This window comes from Cetorhinus maximus, unplaced genomic scaffold, assembly GCF_964194155.1.
Source record: "Cetorhinus maximus unplaced genomic scaffold, sCetMax3.hap1.1 HAP1_SCAFFOLD_306, whole genome shotgun sequence".
NCBI lineage: Eukaryota > Metazoa > Chordata > Chondrichthyes > Lamniformes > Cetorhinidae > Cetorhinus > Cetorhinus maximus.
The window spans coordinates 85,842-108,265 of record NW_027596259.1 but is presented as its reverse complement, the minus strand read 5'-3'; the positions used below and the strand labels follow the sequence as shown (position 1 = coordinate 108,265).

Below are 22,424 nucleotides of genomic sequence, written 5' to 3'. Positions count from 1 at the left end.
TTATGGAGATTAAGCAGAAATTCCATATTCCTTACCACCCCCAGAGTTCAGGGATGGTGGAAAGGATGAACTGAACTTTTTAAAAAAAACATCAATCAAGAGACAGGGAACAGCCCAATATTCTAATGCGCCATGGGCTACACCAAGCAGGACCGACAGGTTCACCCCATTTGAAATGATAACAGGTAAGGGCAATGCAATTACCTGAAGGTATTATAGTGGGAGGTGTAGGGCCACTGAAAGGAAAATACAGGACAATGTAAGGGAATTAAGTAGGCAATTACATGAGTGGAGAGAGGAAGTCAGAGACTGACAGATGATTAAGGATATGGAAACAGGCAAATCCAAAGAGCAACAATGGACCATATCAGGTAATTATGACAGGTGATACATGTGCACTTGTAGATATGAGAACGGGAAGTAAATGGAGGCATTACACACAGTTAAAGATACATGACAATTGACCAAGCGGTAACCCAGAGAACGGGAACCGATGTTAATGTCTCCACAGATCTACGATCCTGGTCGTGGGCCTATCAGTACTGGCAACAAGGTCGGGGATCATCACTGCTCATCCCGCACAGCAGGAGGAACTTTGGTACAGCATGGACAGTACCGAATGCGACACGCAACGGGGAATGATAAATGTAACAGTAGGAGAACAAGTGCTTTCAAATTGTAGTAAGGGTTTACTTCAGATCCAGCATGGGAGGTCCGCCCAAAAGAGCCACGACCCAGCCACCTCCCACCTCTACTTTCACGGTCTGAGTAGAGATAATTGAAGCCCCTCAAACCAGACCAACTGATCCTTCTTGTCTGACTATGCATCCAGGACCGACGAATGGTTTGGTACTGGTTAATCAGAAGTTTTGTATGATAATGTACACCATGAGCTGGTACCCGTAGCCTTGAATGTATCCGGTGTCGTCCTGCCCCAATGGTGCTCAACCCATACCCAAGCACTCTATACGGCTCTGACGCGCCAATTGATGACTGAAGCAGTTCAGTTCAAATGCGAGATGCGATCAGGGTTGGGAGGGAACCGCATTAGGCGCAGCCTGATAAATGATGCCACTATGATATTCAATATAGAGACATCATTGGTTAATCCAAAGTCTGGCTACCGTGCTCGAAAGTCATGTGGGGATTATCAATAAATTAATTGAAATAAGTAAAAATATTTCAGACGAAGTGAGCAGAAATGATGTATGCAACACCTATGGAGCTTGGGCACTGGAACATGCCCGAGAAAATGTAAAACAGATTAATGAAGGGGTAGTCCCTTTATGGGTAACTAATAAGCATTTATTGTATCTCTCACGACACAAGAATCATGACTTGACCGGTTGCCAGCTCAGGGGTTTAACACGTGTATGTAGAATGAATGTTGAATGTATAGTGAATAGTAATATGCTAATAGGCATTGTATTAGTAATACCTGTCATACCTATGTCAATGACATAACCCAGGCAAGACGCCCACAGTGACTGCTGGTACGGGACCCCAGCCATGGGGCCCATTTGTACACCTACAAATGCACTTTATACAAATGCCTAAATGTACGGGATATAATTATGTTTTGGTTCTAGTATGTTTGTTCTCACGATGGCTGGAGGTGTATCCCACCCGACGAAATGATGTTGTTGTTGTTGTAAAATTGTTGTTCATTTTACTGCTAAAGTGATAAAGGAACTGTTGAAGGCCTTACAATGCAACCATCACCCTTCCTGCCCATACCACCCCCAGTCTACTGGAGCGATGGAAAGACAAAATGGTATTCTGAAAAACAAACTAGCTAAATTATGTGAAGAAACCAGTTTGAAAGGGCCTGAAGCTCTACCCTTGGTGCTCATGACTATGCACTCTCACCCTAACTGTCTCAAAAGCTTGCACATACAGGTAGTAGAAGCTCAGAAAAAGCCCACCATTGAAGATTGCCATCAATACCAGCCCGGGGACCTAGTCCTAGTAAAGACCTTCAGGTGAAAGAACTGTTTGGAACCTCGATGGGAAGGGCCTTTCCAAGTCCTGCTCACCACCCATATGGCTGTAAAGGTTGAAGGACGACCCTTGTGGATCCACGCATCGCACGTCAAGTGGATGCTGACCTCGGACGGAAGTGCTTGTGCAAGAACTTTAACTGAGCCGTCAGAATGCTGACTCTGATTTGGATCCTGTCCTGCGTGGTCCTTGCGGGGGCATGGAATACCAATTCTGCGGTTCAATGAATGCAGGCCATAGCCTCGCAAGTTAATCAGACTAAATGTTGGATTTGTACTCATTTTCCTCTGTGCAAGACAGCAGCTGAATTGCATGGGAGGGTGGAAAGGACCCTACCTTGTGCTGCTAACAACTCGAATGGCCCTGAAGGTTAAAGGGAAGGAAGACTGGGTCCACGCCACTCGTTGTAAAAAACATTGTCCGGCAGTCTGATAACCGTCATTATCAGTGATAATGTATCGGATACTGCCTTTTGCTATATTCTGTATTTTTGCTATATTTTGAGGGGGGGTACCCAAAGGATTCCCAACACTTTTTGTCTCTATGCCGCACCTATGCTAGAGAGGTAGGTCAGGGTGCCTGTTGGATATGTACCCAGACTCCCCAACATGGGGGAGAGACGGGTAATTGGCGTGCTGTTCCTCTAAATGACACTGAGTATGCTGACGTTCGAACTTTTGATATTGTATCACCGCAGCACAATATGTTTAGGGGTTGGTTCCGTCGCTCTCCACCTGCCAATGGGTGGAACTATACAGAACATGGGATTAGAATTAGATCCCCACTAGAGCTGGTAAACGCCACCTGCTGGTGTTCCAGCCTTACACTGAGCACTTATGATCTGGGACGAAGCTCCTGTCATACTACAGTATCATACATCTTTGGCCTATCTGTCCGAAAGCCCGTCGGTGCTGAACATCCACCAGACCCTCTTAATGGTACATATTGGGTTTGTGGAGATAAAGCTTACCCCTGGTTGCCTGGGATGCCTCAGCTGTCCTTTTTCTCTAACATGTCTGTGGGAAATTTGGAAAAGAAACAAACCACTCCCACCTGGAGTGGCTGTTGCTACCTAGCATACTTAAATCCCTATCTTCGCCATATAGGTAAATCAGATATGCACCCACATCGGCGCCTACATCGCCATGGCATCTCGGAATCTGAACGATTCTGGATGATTGCTTTGCTCCCTTATGGATCGGCTCGTAATTCAGGTGAAATTATCAACCTGGCAGCTGCGCTTGAAAAAGTCGCTAATTCAATGGCTGATGCTCTGATTAAAACACAGAAGCAGATCTCAGCCAGCACCACTGAAATGATAGCATTACGCCTAACCGTATTACAAAACAGGATGGCCCTTGACTTCCTTCTAGCTGAAAAAGGTGGCACTTGTGCTATGATAGGCTCAGAGTGGTGCACTTATGTCCCCGATGTCTCTGAAAATATCACTGACTTGGGAAAGCATGTCATGGACAAGGTACAAGAAATAAAGAAGGCTGGGGAAAGTTCGAGCGATTTTTATAAAAAAAGATTCTCAGTGGTCTACAATACTAGGTTGGTTTTCCGGTTGAGGAAGTTGGTTGCTATACTTTTTAATTGGGATAATCGTAGCATGTATCATAGGGTGCTGTGCGTGTGTTACTTTATGGATTTGCTGCTCCCAGATTATCATAGTGTCTCCACTGGATTAGGGGGTGCCCCAATCATTCCCCAAATGATGCACACTGGCCCCAGCGAAGCCCACTGGTGGGGAGAGAAAGTTTACCCCGCCAGGGACCGGCCTTTTCCTCATGGTTATGAACCCCCGTATGATGATGAAGATATTATTCCTCACTGGTGTTAATCTAAAAGAAAAGATTAACAAGGAGGGACTGTGGAGGAATAAAATACGTGTGTAATTGGGAATGAAATAAAATACACTTATAATTGTGAATGAAATAAAATACACGTACAATTGTGAATGAAATAAAATACACGTATAATTGTGAATGAAATAAAATACACGTATAATTGTGAATGAAATAAAATACACGTACAATTGTGAATGAAATAAAATACACCTATATTTGTGAGAGAAATAAACTTAAAATACATGTATAATGTAATTTACTGTAGACTGTCCCCAAACAGTCACGCAGCCAGCACATAAATTAGCAAATCAAAGGGCCAGTGCTACCTTCCCAGACTAAGGGGCTCTGGATGTCAGATACGGTGGCAAAATCTAAGAGAAAAAAACTATTGTGTGTGTGCATTGCCCAGGATATGTAACCAATTATCACTGTCTATTTGCTAAACCATTGACATTGTCCTGTCTATTTGCTAAACCATTGACATTGTCCTGTCTATTTGCTAAACCATTGACATTGTCCTGTCTAATCGTTAAGCCATTAACACTGATCGCTATCTTTTGAAACCATTTGAAACTATTGTAATTGCCCAAGTTTCTGTCACGAACCTTTTGCTATATCTATGTGTGTAAAGAGGTGTTAGGCAGAGACTGGTTCACTCCATTGTATGTGACTCGGCTCTCCGTGATATCACGACTTTAATAAAGACTTCCTAGACAAACCTCCAGGTTCTGAGTGTTCACTCCGTTTTTCTGCGACAGATTCTGTGGTGACAAGTGGTCCTCGTGTTTTTATCTGAGACAGGCCTCAGCCCAGTCATTTGCCCCGAGTGTTGATGTGATGGTTCAAGTGAAGAGATGCTGGGTACCGGGAGCAGCAGGAACAATAAATAAAACCGAGGTGTCGGTAAATACTGATATAGTTTATTTGTATCTAGTTCCACTTTTATGACTTCTGCTGAATGTGGCCCTTGCCCAGTGTCAGGATATTGGATCAGAGCCACCATGGAAAATGAATTTGACACTGGTGAGATAGACAATGTCAACTGGATCCTCAGTATCTCTGTAACCTCCTCCAGCCCCACAACCCTTCCTGTAAATACAAGGTGTTGTTCTTGGATTACACCCTGAGATAGACAATGTAATTATATTTTAACCTTTATTCTTCCAAGTAAAGTATCTCTCTTCGGGCTGTTCTCAAGGTTGTGCAAGATGAAACCAAACAGTGATTTATTTGTACTTCTTGCAGTTTAGTTACTGTATTCACTGCTCACGATGCGATCTGCTCTACATTGGGAAGACCAAACACAGATTGGGTGATCACTTTGTGGAACAACCTCCATTCAGTCTGTCAGCTTGAATCTGAGCTTCCGGTCACTTGTCATTTTAATTCTCTGCCCCACTCCCACTCTGACCTCTCTGTCCTCGGCCTCCTGCACTGTTTCAATGAAGCTCAATGGGGGCTCGAGGAACAGCTCATCTTTCAATTCGGCACTTTACAACCTTCCACACTCAACATCGAGTTCAGCAGTCTTTGCACCAACAAAGAGTTGTCAGGATCTGGAACATTCTACCTGAAAAGATGCTGGAACCTGATCCAGAACTCACTGCCTACGAGCAGCTCACTGCCTACGAGCAGGCTGGAAGCAGACATGATCAATGCTTTAAAATTGAATTGGACCAGCATTTAAGAGAAATAAATATGCAGGGGGTTGAAGACACAGCGGGGCAATGAGACAGACTGGACTGCTCTACTGAAAGCTGGCATGGATTCAATGGGCTGAATGGCCTCTTTCTGTGCTGTAATTACACTGATGCATTTGTATGACCACTCCTCATAATTTAACCCTTGGAGTTCAGTTGTTATTCAGGTACATCTGCACTGCTCTCCCACTAAGGCCAACATAGTCTATCCTTCCTAAAGTGTGATGCCCAGAACTGAACACAGTATTCCTGTCCTGATGAAAGGTCATGTTGACTCGAAACATTAACTCTGTTTCTCTCCACAGATGCTGCCAGGCCTGCTGAGTACTTCCAGCATTTTTTATTTTTATTACAGTGGTTCAGGTGCAGTCTAACCAGGATTTTGAAAATGTTGGTGCTTTTCCCACAAACAGAACAGACAAAACCTTTTTCCTTCCACAATCAAAGTCCGATGATATTCAGGACCTGATGACTCGAGTGACTCTGTCAGATCTTGATGTGATGTTTGGTTTGAGTTTCTCATCTGCAAATCCGTCCCATTGAAAATCCTGTACAAAGGAGACTATAAAATCCATCCCTGTCAGTCCAGGATAGAAATTAAGAGAGAAACATTTCTCTGGGTTGGAGTTTGCTGTGTGTAAATCCTTCCCTTCTAACCCCCTGTAAAAGGAGTTTCCAAACACTCGGTGTAAACTGGGCTCCGGGAGTTTGTAATCCGGGTTTGGAGTCCTACACCGGGTGTTAGTAAATCCTCCCAATCCACCCTCCGGCTCCATTCCTCTCCTGCACTCGGCCCTTTCTCAGCCGCTGGACTTTCACCCGACCGCCTTGATCCCGATCCCCACCCGCGCTGCGCATGCTCCAATTCAAGCCCGGCCACGCCCCTCATTCACTCCGATTGGCCGGAGGAACAGCCGGTCCCGCTGGTCCTCCAGGCCCGCCCCCTGTCCCTATTGGTCCGGAACTGCCGTCAATCATTGTGAGCTGGAGCATGCGCATAGCGTGAAATGAGGCGTGAGGAGAGCTGGAGCATGCGCATAGCGTGAAATGAGGCGTGAGGAGAACTGGAGCGAGCGGATTTAAAAGGCGGGATTACAAGGATAGAGTGCGGACTGAGAGCTGGAAAAAAAAAGACCCGTGAGCATAGATAGGACTGGCGGGTGAGTTGGGAGGCTTTATGAATTCACGGTCTCTGCCCTAAACCCTCAATAAGGAACCATCCTTCCAACCACAGATTAGGCCATTTCTCCCGACAACGGCCGCCAGTTTTTTCGGGGGCAAGGAGCAGCAGAGCGCATGTGCGGTCACCATCTTTATAAGGGGCAAGAAGCAGAAGAGCGCATGTGTGGTCACCATCTTTATATGGGGCAAGGAGCAGCAGAGCGCGTGTGCGGTCACCATCTTTATAGGGGGCAATAAGCAGCAGAGCGCATGTGCTGTCACCATCTTTATAGGGGGCAATGTCCAACAGGGAGCATGCGTGAACGCCATCTTTACAGAGGCTGCAGACCCGGATGAATGACCTGCAGGCGGGACAATAAATCAGAGATAGAGTTTGGTGTGAAATCAATGGGTTGTTGTAAAACAGGAGATCAGGGTAACAGTCAGAAACAACAACAACTTCTATTAACATCATAAATCATCCCAGTGAGCTTCACAGGGAAATCATAAAATAAAGTATAACATTCAGACACATAAGGAGGTGACCAAAATACTTAAATAGTCGCTTGTTTGTACGGAATTTGATTATTAACGAAAAAGCTGTCAAAGCTTTTCCTGTTGCACTCACCAGGACAGACGCAAGAATCCCAAATTTCAAAGGGAACCACAATTTATACTGCACTAGAAAAGGGTGCTGATTGGTTGGCCCGTTGGCTCTGATTGGTTTTTGCCATGGACAATACAGCCAGGAGCTGTAATCCCCTCTGCTTTTGTTTAATTCCACAAAAGACCCCGTGCCTGGACTTGTTCCTTCTGCCTGCAGAGGACAGGTCCCTGTGGATGAACATATGTAGCTTCTAGCAAGTGTAAGTGAGCCACATTACAAGCCTGACTGATAATTTTTGAAATTTGGTATTCTTCCCTCTATCCTGATGAGGACAAGATAAAATGTTTTGACAGAATGTCTTTTTTTATTAATACTCAATTGTCTTAAAGGGGGAAAGTGTGGCAGACACAGGGAGAGAATCTCAGAGCTTGGTGTCGAGGGAACTAAAGGCATGGACACTAATGGTGGAGCAATTAAAACAGGGAATGCTAGAATTAGAGCAGTGCAGATATCATAGAGGGTTGTGGGTCTGCAGGAGCCACAGAGAGGAGGCCACTGGGGGATTTGAAAACAAGGATGAGAGTTTTAAAATCGAGTTGCTCCTTGAACGGGAGCCAAGGAAGGTCAGGGAACGGGCCTATCTGTGAGTGAAGACACAGACAGCAAAAATATGGATGTCTTCAAGGTTACAGAGCGTAGAATGTGGGAGACCAGCCAGGATTGTGTTGGAATGGTCCAGTCTGGAGATAAAAATGGCAGTGATAAGGGTTTCAGCAGCAGATGAGACTCCTGAGACAGGAGAGGTCAGGTGATTTTACGGAGGTGGAAACAGGCAATCTTAGTGATGGCACAGACATGAGGTCAGCAGCTCATCCCGAGATCAAGTGTAACACCGAGGTTGTGAACAGACTGATTTAATCTCAGACTGTTCACAGGGAGGGGGATGGAGTTGGTATCTGGGAAATGGAGATGGAAGCAGGGACTGAAAACAGTGTCTTCGGTCTTCTCAGTGTTTAATTGGAGTTAATTAGTCATCAAGAAGAGAAGCAGGAACCAGAATGGGCCATGAGACTAATCCCAGGTTTAACTCAGAGAGGGAGAGAAGGAAGGAAGGAAACCCTGGGACATTGAGACAAACCACCTTCATAATCGATCATTAAATCTCCACAAAGTAAGTTTTGGACACAAGGTTAACATTTGCTATTCTGTATGGTTGGTCAGGGGGTTTCAGATTAATGTTTTCTCATGAGCAACGACTGAACTGAATGATCAGACATATTGTCAACTCCAGTTGTAGAAATTTGTTAAAAATATATAGAAATAATTGTCCAAAACTCTGTTTGGATTTCAGCACAGGGAGGAGGGAGAGTGTGTGGGACGGGGATTTGCAGCTTTGGGAGAACAAGAGAGGAAAAAATGTTCCATAGAAACTAGAATTGTCTGTTCTGAATTTCTATCCTGTTCTTACAGTGATGGCTATTGTAAACTCCTTTTACAGAGAATTAGAAGCGGAGTATTTTCAGGCTGGAAACTCAATCCAAACATCACATCAAGATCTTACAGAGTCACTCGATTCATCAGGACCTAAATATTAAAATCTTTGAATGTGGACGGAGAAACGTTTGTCTGTTCTTTCTGTAGGGAAAGATTTCAAACATCAGTGTGACTGGAAAAGCACCGAGACACACACACACCCAAGTGAGAGTGTTCCAGTGAACTGACTGTGGAAAGAGCTTTAACCGGTTATAAAGCCTGAAATAACATCACACCATTCACAGTGGGGAGAAACTGTACACGTGTTCTCTGTGTGGACGAGGCTTCAACTGATCATCAAACCTAGAGAGACACAGGGACACCTGGACCATGGAGAAACCATGGAAATGTAAGGACTGTGAGAAAGGATTCAATTGTCCATCCAAACTGGAAACCCATCGACGCAGTCACACTGGTGAGCAGCCGTTCACCTGCTCTGAGTGTGGGAAGGGATTCACTCAGTTATCCAACCTGCTGACACACCAGCGAATTCACACAGGGGAGAGACCATTCACCTGCTCCGAGTGTGGGAAGGGATTCACTCGGTCATCAAGCCTGCTGACTCACCAGCTAGTTCACACTGGAGAGAGACCATTCACCTGCACGGTATGTGGGAAAGGATTCACTGGGTCCCCTGACCTGCTGAAGCACCAGCGAATTCACACTAAGGAGATGCCATTCAGTTGTACTTCCTGTGGAAAGAGATTCAGGACTTCATCGAACCTCAAAGTGCACCAGCGAATTCACACTGGAGAGAGGCCTTTCACCTGCTCCGAGTGTGGGAAAAAATTCACTCAATCATCCAACCTGCTGAGACACCAGCGAATTCACACTGGAGAAAGACCATTCAGCTGCTCTGAGTGTGGGAAGAAATTCACTCTGTTATCCAACCTGCTGAGACACCAGCGAGTTCACACTGGGGAGAGACCATTCACCTGCTCCGAGTGTGGGAAGGGATTCACTCAGTCATCCACCCTGCTGAAACACCAGCTAATTCACACAAGGAGAGGCCATTCCGCTGCACTTCCTGTGTAAAGAGATTCAGCCTTCATTCCACCTCAGTGTACACCAGTGAATTCACATTGGAGAGAGAGCTTTCACCTGCTCCAAGTGTGGAAAGGGATTCACTCATTTATCCCACCTATTGAGGCACTAGCGAGCTCACACTGGAGAGATGCTGTTCACCTTCTTTGAATGTAGGAAGGGATTCACTTAGTCATCCCACCTGCTCAGACACCAGCGAGTTCACAAGTGACAGCAGGGATTGGATTCTGCTGTTATTGCTGCTGTTAATCACATCCAGGACTGAACCATGTTCATTCTGACAGTTGTGGTTTGTTTCTATTGCTGTTCATAATCCCTGTAACTGGGCTGAAGTGTCCTGGAATTGCTGTGTTTTTGAGCAGGGGTTTAACATTTACAATCTATCAGTCCTTTGACACCACTACTATATAAGAAGGATTGGAAGATTGTGACCAGAGCCTCCACAAGTTCCATGTGAAGGATGCTGTCTCTGACAGTGCAGCAGTCCCTCAGTGTCACCCTGGAGTGTCAGCCTAGATAATGTGCTCAGGTTTATTAATATTTCCTCTTGTTATTGATGTGGGTCATTAAGAAACAATGGACTCTTATGATGTCATCCAGTCCCAGTGCGATGATGTCATCCAGTCCCAGTGCGATGATGTCATCCAGTCCCAGTGCGATGATGTCATGAAGACTATTCAATACCAGCGGAGCCTTAGTGGTGAAAACAGTTTTGTTCGAGATGGCAGCAACTCCATTACTGATAGATCAGCAAATGGAATTAATGGGAAAGAAAGTGAGGCAGCTGATGAACATCAGGAATAGTGTTGTGAATTATGAAGATGAGAAACATGTACAGTATATGTCCCATCTCCCGACACTCTGCCCCCATCTCCCGACACTCTGCCCCATCTCCCGACACACTGCCCCATCTCCCGACACTCTGCCCCCCATCTCCCGACACTCTGCCCCCATCTCCTGACACTCTGCCCCCGTCTCCCGACACCCTGCCCCCATCTCCCGACACTCTGCCCCCATCTCCCGACACTCTGCCCCCATCTCCCGACACTCTGCCCCCATCTCCCGACACTCTGCCCCATCTCCCGACACTCTGCCCCCATCTCCCGACACTCTGCCCCCATCTCCCGACACTCTGCCCCCACCTCCCGACACTCTGCCCCATCTCCCGACACTCTGCCCCCATCTCCTGACACTCTGCTCCATCTCCCGACACTCTGACTCCATCTCCCGACACTCTGACTCCATCTCCCGACACTCTGCCCCCATCTCCCGACACTCTGCCCCCATCTCCCGACACTCTGCCCCCATCTCCCGACACTCTGCCCCATCTCCCAACACACTGCCCCCATCTCCCGACACGCTGCCCCCATCTCCCGACACACTGCCCCCATCTCCCGAGCAGCCTGTCTCTACCTCTGCTGAACCCACACAGGATACACTATGTTGAAGCCAGAGGAAAGGACTGGGCGAGAAATTGTAATTCACCAAGGGTGTGCACATGGGGGTTTGACAAAATATTAAGTTTCCCGTTTTTAAAAATGAAACTTAAAACACATTGATTGGAACCACTTCCAGCTCTTGTCCATTCTGACATCCCGTGGGCCAGCTCGCCCTCTCACTGGGTTCATGCTGAATGTCAATCCAGGCTGGGAGCCATTGGGTGGATGGGCAATGGGTGGATGAGTGGCTGAAGGAATGTTCAGTTCACAGGGAGGGGGATGGGGGAGGGGGGTTGGTGCTGGTGGTGGGAAGTGTTCGTTCTGAAGGAGTCCCACCTGAAACAGTGACCACTAACTTATCACTTTCCAATGGTGATTGACCTGCTGTGTATTTCTCCAGGTTTGTTCTGTTCAGTTTTTCAGTATTTATATATTTTTGTTTTTGCTAAAACATGTTCTTGTTTTGACACTGAAATCCAGAGGATTTTAACTCTGTTAAGTTCAATCTCCATCGAGTACACTGGAGGACTCAACTGGTCCAAACTTCTTATGGTATCAATAAACCAAGATCCTACAAGATGTTTATTTGGGGAATTGTTTTTCTCTGAGACCCGGGACAGTCAAACTATGACCCAAAGTTCAGATTTCGGCTTTGAGCCTGGGCTATGGGGTCCACATACATGGAGCACCATTACCGGATGTCCTTCATCCCCGATTTTAATCACTCCACCATTGGTGGCCGGGCCTTCAGCTATCTGGATCCTGAGCTCTGGAATTTCCACCCTAAACCTCTCCACCTTTCTAATTCACTTTCCTCCTTACAGACACTCGTTCGAACCGACTTGTTTGAACAAGCATTTGGTCATCTGACCTAATATGTCCTTATGCCGCTGTGAAACTTCTTGGAACAATGTATTATGTTAGAAGCTCGATATAAATAAAAGTTGTTGCATTTGTTATTGTAATTCAGTCAGACCTGATCACTTATTGAGTCTGTATGAATGTAACTCAGATAGACACAGCTTGTGTCATAGTTCAGTGAGATCTGATCACTTACTGAGTGAGAGAGTCTGTATCAATATAACTCAGATAGACACAGCTTGTGTCATAGTTCAGTGAGATCTGATCCCTGAATGAGTGAGTGAGTCTGTATTAATGTAACTGAGATAGACACAACTTGTGTCAAAGTTCAGTGAGATCTGATCACTCACTGAGTGAGAGAGTCTGCATCAATGTAACTCAGATAGACACAGCTTGTGTCAATGTTCAGAGATATATGATCATTCACTGAGTGAGAGAGACTGTATCAATGTAACTCACATAAACACAGCTTGTGTCAAAGTTCAGTGAGATCTGATCATTCACTGAGTGAGAGTCTGTATCAATGTAACTCAGATAGACACAGCTTGTTGGAATAGACCTGGGGAGAAGGAAGCTTTGAATTAATCACTGGATTTTCTGTTCTCCACAGTTGGGAAAAAGGTGATTCTTTCCAAACATCCAAATGATGAATCTAGTCAGTAAAGATAATTTGTTGTTTTGAGCTGAATTATTTGGTAGAATTAGAGTGAAGGAGTGGGATTGACCTACAGGCTGAGTCACCACTTTAAGGACAGGAAGAGAGAGAATCTGGAGAGGGGAAAAGAATTAGTGAATTAGTAGGTGACTGGGCACTGAATCTGGAACAATGAGCAGAGAGGGGGAGGAGTGTGTGGGACAGGGATTTATAGATTTGGGGGAATGAAAGGAGAAAGAATATTCCATAGAAACTAGAATAGTCTGTTCTGAATTTCTATCCTGTACTGACTGTGATGACTTTTGTAAACTGTGCTTACAGGGGATTAGAGGGAGAAGATTTTCAGATGAGAAACTCAAACCAAAAATCTCAATAAGATCTTACAGAAACACTGAATTCATAAATTATCAGCCTCTGATTATGGAAGGAGAATTGTTTGTCTGTTCTGTCTGTGGGGAAATATTTAAATCACCAGTGTGACTGGAAAATCAGCGGGACACACACACACACACACGAGTTGGAATCGCATCTCGGGGTCAAACCTGACATCACGTGTGCAAAAAGTCTGGTTTCGATTCAGACAGTTGTGAGGAAGAGTAATGGAGTTGGTAGCTCGGGAATGAAAACAATGGCTTCAGTCTTCCCAATACTTAATTGGAGGAAATTTCTGCACATTCAACACTGGATATCAGACAAACAGTCTGATAATTTAACAAAAGTGGAGAAGTGGAGAGAGGTGGTGGTGAGGTAGAGCTGGGCACTGTCAGTGTACATGTGATAACTGACACTGTGTTTTCAGATGATGTCGCTGTGGGGAACATGTTGATGAAAAATAAGAGGAGGCCAAGGCTGGATCCTCTGGGGGACACCAGAGGTAACTGTGGGAGTGGGAAGGGAAGACATTCCAAGTAATTCTCTGACTATGATTACATAGAGAAGAATGGAACTAGGAGAGAACAGCCCCACCAAGCTGGACGACAGTGGGGAGGTGTTGGAGCAGAATGGTGTGGTCAACCTTGTCAAAGACTGCAGATAGGTTGAAGCTTGAGTAAATCAGTCTAAATTTGAGAGATCGACATATACAGTTTTTAAAAAAGAATATTTTCAGGATTATTAAAAGTTTTATGAGCCATAAAATGTTTGTAGAGGAGAAAACACCTTTCTGGCTGTATATCACATCAATAGATTCTGTTGTCGATAACTGAAACCCTATTGTAGTGACTATTAAAATCTGCTTGTGTGTGTAATTGGTAGTCATTTATATGAAATATCCTGTACACGCAGAAATGGAATTTCAAGATTTTATTTAGTGAAGAATTATAGAGTGTTATAAAGAGAATGATTAAGAGTTAATTATACATGAGTCTAATTTACAGTGTAGGCTTTACATAATATTAAATTTCCATTGAGCTTAGAGCAAGTATTTAGCTGCTTGAAGTGCTGTCTGCACAATAATGATTGTCCAACCTGTCTGTCTGAAGCCTCCTTCCCCCCCGCCCCGCTCAACATCTCCTGTAACCCCCAGATTTTCACTCTAAGGTCACACCAAGTCTGAGTCATTAAAATGAGGCCTCACTGGGAAAGGTTTGGGAAATGCTGTATTAATAGACTTTGTATTTAACACAAAGCTGTTTTATTTGAATTTTATCCACAACATTAACCCTTATATCTATCTGGAGTTTATTAACATCAGAAGAAACATGCAGTAACGAACATGGTTCAGTCCTGGATGTGATTAACAGCAAAATCCACTTACTGTCGTTACTCATGAATTCGCTGGTGCATCAGCAGGTTGGGTGCCTGAGTGAATTTCTTTCCACACTCGAAGCAGGTGAACGGTCTCCCCCCAGTGTGAACTTGCTGGTGTCTGTGCAGTGTGGATGACTGAGTGAATCCCTTCCCACACTTGGAACAGGTGAATGGTCTCTCCCCAGTATGAACTTGTTGGTGTCTGCGCAGTGTGGCTGACAGACTGAATTTGTTCCCACAGATGGAGCAGGTGAATGGTCTCTCCCCAGTGTGAACTCGCTGGTGTCTCTGTAGTGTGGATAACTGAGTGAATCCCTTTCCACACTCGGAGCAGGTGAATGGTCTCTCCAGTGTGAGTGCGCTTGTGTATAGTGAGTTGATAATATTGCCTGAACCCAGCCCCACAGTGAGAGCACCTAAACGGTCTCTCATCAGTGTGAACACGTTTATGTGACATCAGTTCCTGGGAACTTTTATAGCACTTCCCACAGTCTGGGCATTTAAAAGATCTCTCGTCAGTGTGAACTCGCTGATGTGTCATTAGGTTCGCTGAATTAATGAATCCCTTCCCACACTTTGAGCAGGTGAATGGTCTCTCCCCAGTGTGAACTCGCTTGTGTGTCAACAGGGTGGATAACTGAGTGAATCCCTTCCTGCACATGGGGCAAGTGAATGGTCTCTCCCCAGTGTGAGTGCGTCGATGAGTTTCCAGCTCTGATGGGGATTTGAACTGTTTCCCACAGTCCTCACATTTCCAAGGTTTCTCCCGGTTGTGACTGCGCTTGTGTCTTGACAGGCCAGATGATTCGCTGAAGCCTCGTCCACACACACAACACGTGTACAGTTTCTCCCCACTGTGAACTGTGCTTTTTCCTTCCATGTTCAAATTCCGATGATATTCGGGTTACGATAAATTAGGCGACTCCGTCAGATCCTGATGTGATGTTTGGTTTGAGTTTCCCGACTGTAAATCCTCCCCTTCTAATACCCTGTGGAATTGATTTAAAACAGAAAAAAGGGAGTGAGAGAGAACCCACAAAAACACAAAGGCAGGTTGTGAAATTGAGCTGAATGAATCTGGGATTTTGTGGGGCCGGCACTAGGAAAAAGTGACCATGAAAACTGCTGGATTGTCATAAAAACCCAACTGGTTCACTAATGTCCTTCAGGGAAGGGAACCTGCCACCCAGTCTGGGCCCACACAAGACTCTGGCGTCTCGGAGAGAAAATAGAGACAGAGAGAGAGGGAGAGAGAGAGAGGGAGGGAGAGAGGTGGCAGAGTCGCTCGGTAAAGCAAATGGATTTTATCATCTACAACTTAACCAGAACTTTGACAAAAACTTCCCAAACCCTCAACCTCTTCACTCTAGAAGGGCCAGGGTGGCAGGTGTATGTGAACAACATCACCTCCAAGTTCCCTTTCAAGTCACACATCATCCTGACTTGTCTGACATCCAGTACTGGATGAACAGAAATTTCTTCATTAAATATTGGGAAGACTGAAGCCATTGTCTTCAGTTCCCGCTACAAACTCCACTCCCTACACATCGACTCCATCCCTCTCCCTGATAACTGTCTGAGACTGAACCAGACTGTTCACAGCCATGATGAAATATTTCACTCCAAGAGGAGCTTCCAACCACAGATCCACATCATCACCAAGACCGCCTATTTCCACCTCAGTAACATCACCTGACTCCATCCCAGTCTCAGCTCATCTGCTGTTGAAACTCTCATCCATCCCTATGTTACCTCTTGACTTAACTATCCTAATGCACTCCCGGCCGGCCTCTCACATTCACCCTCCCTGTAATCTTGAGGTCATCCAAAACTCTGCTGCCCATGTGCTTACTCGCACCAAGTCTTGTTCACCCATCACCCCTGTGCTCATTGACCTACAAAGGCCCTGGGATAAGGAGAATCTAAATTTTAAAATTCTCATCCTTGTTTTCAAATCCCTCCATGGTCTTTCCCTCCCTACCTCTCTAATCTCCTCCAGCCTCACCGCCCTCTGAGATGTCTGCACTCCTCGAATTCCGACCTCCTGAGCATTCCCAATTTTAATTCCTCCACCTTTGGTGGCCACGCCTTCAGCTGCCAAGATCATGAACTCCGGAATTTCCTCCATAAACCTCTCCACCTCACTTTCCTCCTTTTAAGATAATCCTTAAAACTTCCCTTTTCAACTACACATTTGTTAATCTGCCCTGAAATCTCTTCATGTGGTTCGTTCTCAAATGTTTCTTGAAACACTCCTGTGAAACACCTTGGAACATTCTGTTACACAAAAGGCGTGATACAAATACAAATAAGACTAGTATCTTAAACCCAAATAAGGGCAACTCTGTGGGGATGAAAGCTCAGCTCGCTGAAGTGAACTGGGAAACTAGGCTAGAGAATAGATCAATAGAGAAGCAGTGGCAGACATTTAAGGGGATACTTCAGAGTATTTAGAATAAGTACATTTCTACAATAAAGAACAATTCTAAGGGGAGGACCCAACATCTGTGGTTTACTAAAGAAGTTAAGGGAAGCATCAAACTTAAGGAAAAAGCATACAACTCCGCAAAGATGAGTGGCAGGACAGATGATTGGACAGAATATAAAGAACAACAGAGAATGACTAAAAGGTTTATCAGGAGAAAGAGATTAGAGTATGAAATTTGAAAATGGATACCAGAGTTTCTTCAGGTACTTAAAAAGGAAAAGAGTGAGTTAAGTGAGTGTTGGTCCTCCAGAGAGTGTCAATTGGTAGTTCATAGTAGATAAGGAAATGGTGGAAGAGATGAACAAATATTTTGTTTCTGTGTTCAATATAGAGGATACAAAAAACATTCCAGTAATAGCTGCAAATGAGGAGGTGACAGGAGAAAGGAACTTGGTGAAATTGAAATCACTGGGGAAATGGTACTGAGCAAATTGATGGAGCTGCAGGCTGACAAGTCTCTGGGACCCAATTAATTACATCCTGGGGTCTTAAAAGAGGCGGCTAATGAGGTAGTCGGTGTTAATTTTCCAAAATTTGCTAGATTCTGGAAAGGTTCCATCAGATTGGAAAGCAGCAAATATAACCCCTCTATTCAAGAAGGGAGGGAGGCAGAAAACAGGAAACTATAGGCCAGTTAGCTTGACTTCTGTTGTGGAGAATTATTAGAATTGATCATTAAAGAGGTTATAGCTGAGCACTTAGAAGAGCTCAAGGCAATCAGGAAGAGTCACCATGGTTTTGTGAAAGGAAAGTCATGTTTAAACAAATTATTGGAGTTTTTTTGAAGGAATAACATGCATAGTGGATAAAGGGGAGCCTGTAGGCATACTGCACTTGGATTTCAAGAAGGCATCTGATGGAGAGTGCGAGAGGAGGACTCTGGGACAGGCAGTCAGCAGCAGCTAGAGGAGAGAGCGAGAGGAGAGTCCTCTGCAGTCACCGTCGCCAAGTGAAAAACAAAGAGTGACATCACAGGAAAACCATAAGTTCATTAGTTGGTAAGTAGCTGCTAGATTTAACTACCTATTCTAAGTTGATTTCAGCTTAAAGGTGACTACTGGGGCCCAGGATCGGAGGCCTAACACTTCAGCTTCAACTCAGCAGAGAGAGCGAGTTCCAATTGATTTAAAAAAGTGTATTTTGAATCTCTATTCTTACTTGCTTTCAGATTAAAGGTAAATAGGAGAAATATTTTACAGATTGGTAAACTAAAGACCAGTAGGAAATTTAAAAACAAACTTAAAAACTAATTAAATAAAATAGAGAAGCAGGGCCAGGTGATGTTTAGTAGCTGCATGATGTGGGAGCTGGTGGACCCCATTGTGGTTCCCAGTGACATCTGTGGCAAATGCTGGTTGCTCGAGGAACTCCGGCTCAGAGTTGATGGGCTGGACTCTGAGTTTCGGACACTGTGACACATCAGGGAGGGGGAGAGTTACCTGGATGCTGTGCTTCAGGAGACAGTCACACCCCTTAGATTAACTACCTTAAATTCAGCCAGTGGTCAGGGACAGGAGGGTGTGACTATGAGTGAGGCAGGTAGAGGGATCCAGGAATTAGCACTGAAGGAGCCTCAGCCCTTGCCCGTACCCAACGGGTTCGAGATTCTTGATCCCTGTGTGGACGAGAGCGGGGACTGTAGGGAGGATGAGAAAACTGACCATAGCACCGTGGTACAGGCAGCCATTCAAGTGGAAGGAGAAAAGAGAAATGTAGTTGAAATCAAGGACAGAATAGTTAGGGGAATAGATACTGTTCTCTGTAGCCAGGATCGAGAGTCCCGAAGGCTGTGTTGCCTCCCTGGTGCCAGGGTTAAGGATATCTCAGCTGGACTGCAGAGGAACTTGGAGTTGGAGGGGAAAGATGCAATTGTCCTGGTCCACGTAGGTACCAACGATATAGGCAGAAGAAGGAAAGAGGTTCTGCTGAGGGAATACGAGCAGCTAGGGGCTAAATTAAAAAGCAGAACCAAAAAGATAACAATCTCCGGATTACTACCTGAGCCATGAACTAATTGGCACAGGGACAATAAGATTAAACAGGTAAATGCATGGCTCAAAGATTGGTGCAGGAGAACTGGGTTCGAATTCATGGGACATCGGCACCAGTACTGGGGAAAGAGGGAGCTATTCTGTTCGGACGGGCTCCACTTGAATCAGGCTGGGACCAGTGTCCTGGTGAATTGCATAACTCGGGTTGTAGATAGGGCTTTAAACTAAATAGTGGGGGGGAGGGTTCAGTTGCATGGAAATATAAAAGATCAAAGTTTAAGGAGAGGGTAAGAGTGCAGGTTAGGGACGAGGCTGATTGCTATCAAAAAGTGAAAGGGAGGGATAGAGTGTGTGAACGCCATATTGCACCAAAGAATCATATAAGGAGTAGGGAAAATTGACAACAGGACAAACTTAAAGGCTTTGCATAGCATTCAGAATAAAACTAATGAGATAACAGCGCAAATCTAGATAAATAGGTATGATTTGGTGGCGATTACTGAGACGTGGTTACAGGGAGAACAGGTTTGGGAGTTGAATATCCAAGGGTACTCAGTGTTTCGGAAGGATGGGCAGGAAAGAAAAGGAGGTGATGTAGCTTTGTTCGTAAAGGAAGAGATCAGTGCTATAGTGAGGAATGATATAGGCACTGGAGAGCAAGACGTAGAGTCAGTCTGGGTAGAAATAAGAAATAGCAAGGGGGTAATCTATAGGTCCCCAAACAGTAGTTTAGCAGTAGGGCACAGAAAAACCAGGAAATACTGGGAGCATGTAAGAAAGGCACGGCAATAATCATGAGTGATTTTAATATGCATATAGACTGGACTAATCAAATTGGCAAGGGTAGCCTTGAGGGAGAGTTCATAGAATGTATTAGAGATTGTTTCTTGGAGCAATATGTTGTGGAACCAACCAGGGAACAGACTATTCTGGATTTGGTTTTGTGTAATGAGATGGAACTAATTAATGATTTCATAGTAAAGGATCCTCTAGGGAAGAGTGCTCATAGCATGATAGAATTTCAGGTTCAGTTTGAGAGTGAGAATCATGAGTCCCACACTAGTGTTCTGGAGTTAAACAAAGGTAACTACATAGGCATGAGGGCAGATTTGGCCCTCGTGGACTGGGCAGGAAGACTACAAGGTAGGATAGTTGATGAACAGTGGCAGATATCTAATGAGATATTCAATTCCTCCCAAGTGAAATATATCCCAATGAGGAAGAAAGATGGTAAGAGGGGGAAAAAGCATCCATGGCTAAGCAAGGAAGTTAAAGATAACTTAAAGGCAAAAACTAAGGCATATCAAACTGCAAAGGTCAGTGCCAGGCTGGAAGATTGGGAAATGTTTAAAGATCAACAAAGGATTACTAAAAAATAATAAAAAGAGCAAAGGTAAATTATGAAAGAAAATTAGCGCAAAATGTAAAAGCTGAGAGCAAAAGCATTTACAAGTATATAAAAGGAAAGAGAGTAGCTAAAGTGAATGCTGGTCCTTTGGAGGACGAGACTGGGGAGTTAATAGTGGGGAACGCAGAAATGGCAGAGACGCTTAATCAATATTTTGCCTTAGTTTTCACAGTGGAGGACACGAGTACCACCCAAATAGTAATAGGTAGTGCAGAGGGTATAGAGAAGGAGGAACTTAGAACAATCACCATCACTAGAGAAAAAGTACTGAGCAAACTATTGGGATTAAAGGGTGACATGTCCCCAGGACCTGATGGCCTACATCCCAGGGTCTTAAAGGGAGTGGCAGCGGAGATAGTGGATGCATTGGCTATAACATTCCAAAATTCCCTGGATTCTGGAAAGGTTCCAGTGGATTGGAAAAATGCTAATAAAATGCCCTTATTCAAAAAGCAGGGGAGGCAGAAAGTAGGAAATTATAGACCAGTTAGTTCCATGTCTGTCGTTGGGAAATTGTTGGAATTCATTATTAAGGAGGTAGGAATGGGGCATTTGGAAAGTCAAAATGCAATCCATCAGAGTCAGCATGGTTTTATGAAAAGTAAATCCTGTTTGACTAATTTGCTAGAGTTCTTTGAAGATGTGACAAGCAAAGTGGATAATGGGGATCCTGTAGATGTAGTATATCTGGACTTCCAGGCCTTTGATAAGGCGCTGCACAAAAGATTAATACACAAGATAAGATCACACAGAGTTAGGGGTAATATATTAGCTTGGATAGAGGATTGGCTAACCAACAGAAAGCAGAGAGTCGGGATAAATGGGTCTTTTTCTGGATGGCAAGCTGTAACTAGTGGGGTGCCACAGGGTTCAGTCCTTGGGCCCCAACTATTTACAATCTATATTAATGACTTGGATTCAGGGATAGAAGATACTAGAGCTAAATTTGCAGATGACACCAAAATAGGTGGGAAAGTAAGTTGCAAGGAAGAAATAAGAAATTTACAAATGGATATAGACAGGTTAGGTGAATGGGCCAAAATTTGGCAGATGGAGTTTAACATGGATAAGTGTGAGGTTATCCATTTTGGTCGGAAGAATAAAAAGGTGACTTATTATTTAAATGGAGTGAAACTTCAGAATATTTCAGTGCAGAGGGATCTGGGTGTCCTCGTGCATGAATCGCTGAAAGCTAGAATGCAGGTACAGCAGGTAATAAGGAAGGCAAATGGAATGTTGGCATTTATTGCTAAAGGAATAGAGTATAAAAATAGGGAAGTGTTGTTGTAACTGTACAAGGCACTGGTGAGACCGCACCTGGAGTACAGTGCACTGTTTTGGTCCCCTTACTTGAGGAAGGATGTAGTTGCACTGGAGGCAGTTCAGAGGAGGGTCACTAGATTGATTCCAGAGATGCAGAGCTTGTTTTATGAGGAGAGATTGAGCAGTTTAGGTCAATACTCGCTAGAGTTTAGAAGGATGAGATGAGATCTAATTGAGGTATATAAGATGCTAAAGGGGATAGACAAAGTAGGTGTGGAGCGGATGTTTCCCCATCTGGGGCATTCTAGAATGAGAGGCCATAGTTTGAGGTGGTAGATTTAAATCAGAGATGAGGAGGAATTACTTTTCTCAAAGGGTCGTGAATCTGTGGAATTCACTACCTCAGAGTGCAGTGGATGCCGGGACACTGAATAAATTTAAGGAGGAGATAGACAGATTTTTAATTAGTAATGGGTTGAAGTTGGAGTTGAGGCCAAAATGATATCAGCCATGATCGTATTGAATGGCAGGGCAGGCTCGAGGGGCTGAATTGCCTACTCCTGCTCCTAGTTCTTATGATAAGGTGCCACATTAACGATTATTATGGAAAATAAAAACGCATGGTCTAGTGGGTAACATATGAACCTGGATAGAAGATTTGCTGGCTAGCATAA

At 44.5% G+C, this 22,424-nt stretch overlaps 1 protein-coding gene and 1 pseudogene across 3 annotated transcripts in view; both read left to right on the top strand.

Moving 5' to 3' along the window:
- Positions 1 to 22,424, top strand: part of LOC144673177 (uncharacterized) — a 273,637-nt gene that overhangs the window by 233,952 nt on the left and 17,261 nt on the right. The window lies entirely within an intron of this gene.
- The window catches only part of LOC144673181 (uncharacterized), an 85,676-nt pseudogene continuing 71,912 nt past the window's right edge, over positions 8,661 to 22,424 (top strand). The window contains exon 1 of the transcript XR_013574269.1: positions 8,661 to 9,878. The product of XR_013574269.1 is annotated as an uncharacterized LOC144673181 (transcript). The remainder of the gene's footprint in view (positions 9,879 to 22,424) is intronic.